Genomic DNA, 3,075 nt, shown 5'->3' with positions numbered 1-3,075 from the left:
TAAAGTGTAAGGGTTCTTCTCAATTCTCATCCTGTGTATATATAAGCTGACCTCTTGGTTGTCGAAAGCTAAGCTATGACTTTTGACATGGTTTGACAAAATTTGTAGGATATTCCTTTCAGGTAAAAACTGTCAACAGCTGTATGGAAAACTGAAATGGTTAAGTAACTTGGTTGGATTGGACAGGTTTACTAAAACAAAATTAGTACAATACAAATTATTCTGGTTTTCACCAAATGATTCTTGTTGATCCACAATAGCCTGGCCACAGTTTAATACATCCAAAAGCTACAGACAATATTATTTTTGCAAGGAATATGGGACGACATAATCCAAGCGGCTGGCTAAATTATTCCTTTTGCTGATATAGTTTTCTCCATACCAGGGATCTGGTATATCTTTAAATAAATTTGCTTAGAATGTCAGCCGGCTTATTATGCAGCAAAAGAATAAGGGAATAAAGATAAAGAATAAGACAAGCTAGAAAACCACACAACAGAGAGAAGAAAGTACAAACTGGAAGCATGTTTTATCTTGTATTTTAACTCTTAGATGAGAAAATGTGATCTGAAGAAAAATGAGAGAGAGAGCTTGGGGAAGAAGAAGAGCTAGCAGAATACTAGCCCAGCTCCCACGCAAAACATACGTATATTGCATCTGACAAAACCGTTAGGAATTAGAACATTCCTATTACATCATTTACATCTCAGCCATTCATTTACTACCCTATGAGATAGAGACACATGGCATGCACAGTTACATCCTAACTGCACAGTTGGACTGTTATCCAACGGCTACATTTTTCAAACTGAAATAATAAACTATCTCAGCAGCAGCACTTATAAACCAACACTCCTTTCTAAGTGTTGTGCTGAGATAACACCTAAAGCCTTCCTTAGATACTCATACCGATCCCTTGCAAGAGGCTTGGTGAATATATCAGCAACTTGTTCTTCAGTCTTGCAATTAAGCAAATCGATCTCACCATTCTGAAGAGCATCTCGAATGAAATGAAACCTGCGGTTGATGTGTCTAGTTTTGTGGTGATGAATTGGATTCTTTGATATAGCAATAGCCGAAGTGTTGTCACACAACAACTGAGTTGGTTCTACCTGTTCTTCACCAAAATCAGATAGCACAAATCTGAGCCAAACACCTTGAGTAGTTGCCTCTGCTGCGCTCATGTATTCTGCCTCTGCTGTGGAAAGAGCAACACTGCTCTGCTTAATTGAGGCCCAAGAAAACACTCCTGACCCCAAATTAAATGCATAGCCTGATGTGCTTCGCATATCATCCTCACTACCACTCCAATCACTGTCACAATAGCCAATTAACACAGCTCCTTTTCCTTTCTCATAAGCAATGCCATAGCTTATAGTACCTTGTATATATCTTAGCACCCGTTTTGCTGTTCCCATATGCTTCTTTGTAGGATTGTGCATGAATCTGGCCAAAAGACTAGATGCAAACATAATATCTGGTCTTGTAGCAGTTAGGTAGAGCAAACTTCCTACCATTTGTCTATACAAAGTCTCATCAGCTAAGTCACTGCCATCCACTTTGGACAACTTCTCATTCACTGCCAAAGGTGTTGCAACCGATTTGCAGTCCTTGAGTCCAAACTTGTCTAGCAAAGTCTTTGCATATTTCTTCTGATGCAAGAAAATGCAAGAGTCAGTTTGTAAAACCCCAAGGCCGAGAAAATGATGAAGCAAACCAAGGTCTGTCATCTCATATTGTCTCATCATCTCATTCTTAAATTCAAGCATCATCTCCTTTGAGCTCCCTGTATAGATAATGTCATCTACATAGAGTGACACAATAAGAATACCACTTGGAGACCTCTTAGTGTATAAAGTAGCTTCACTCAAACTCCTTTGAAAACCAACTTTAGTAAAATAGGAATTTATCTCTTCATACCAAGCTCTTGGAGCTTGTTTCAAGCCATACAAAGCCTTCTTAAGCCTATACACCTTATCTTCACTTCCTTGAATCACAAAACCAAGTGGTTGATCCACATACACCTCTTCACTTAATACTCCATTGAGAAAAGCATATTTCACATCTAATTGGAAAAGCTTCCAATTTTTCTGTGCAGCCAATGCTACCAAAGCTCTCATAGTGTCAAGCCGAGCCACTGGTGCAAAGGTCTCATTGAAGTCTATTCCAGGCTTTTGGGAATATCCCTTTGCAACCAGCCGAGCCTTATTCTTCTGCACAGATCCATCTAGATTTAGTTTAGTCTTATAGATCCATTTGACTCCAATGATTGGTTTATCAAATGGTCTAGCTACAAGCTCCCATGTATTGTTCTTTTCAATCATGGTGATTTCATCTTCCATTGCTTTCTTCCAAGAGTCATCCTTTGCTGCCTCTTCAAAACTTTCTGGTTCTATAATGCACATATTGCATTTTTCATAAATTTCTGCAATGCTCTTGTATTTGAGAGGAGTATGATCAACATCCTGCGGACCTGTGACCCTTTGTTGATCACTGTTTTCAGTGTTTAAACTAGGCACCTCATTCACTTCCAATTGTTCTTCAAATTCACAAGAACTCCCTTCTTCTCCTTGTGCTTCTTCTCAGATTCCAGTGAGCTGAATGTTCACACTAGTTTCCTTCTTTGCATTCCAATCCCAACACACATTTTCACTAAATATTACATCTCTTGAAACAATCACCTTCTCAGTTTCAATGTTGTACAGCCTGTAACCTTTCTCACAGCTGCCATACCCCAAGAAGATACACCTCTTGCTTGCAAGATCTAATTTCTGTCTTTGTTGTTTTGGTACATGAGCATAACACAGTGAGCCAAATACCTTTAGATGCTTAACCCCTGGTTTCCTTCCACTATAGGCTTCAAATGGTGTCTTTTTGCTCAAAGCTTTAGTTGGACACCTATTCAAAATATACACAGATATGTTGACTGCCTCAGCCCAAAAATCAAATGGAATTTTCTTCTCCAACATCAAACACTTAGCCATTTCAACTATAGTCCTATTTTTTCTCTCTGCCACACCATTTTGTTGTGGTGTGTATGGGGTTGTAAGTTGTCTTTCAATTCCTACATCTTCA

Source organism: Prunus dulcis, chromosome 1, assembly GCF_902201215.1.
Source record: "Prunus dulcis chromosome 1, ALMONDv2, whole genome shotgun sequence".
Taxonomy (NCBI): domain Eukaryota; kingdom Viridiplantae; phylum Streptophyta; class Magnoliopsida; order Rosales; family Rosaceae; genus Prunus; species Prunus dulcis.
The sequence above is the reverse complement of the archived record's forward strand: the minus strand, read 5'-3'. Positions refer to the sequence as shown.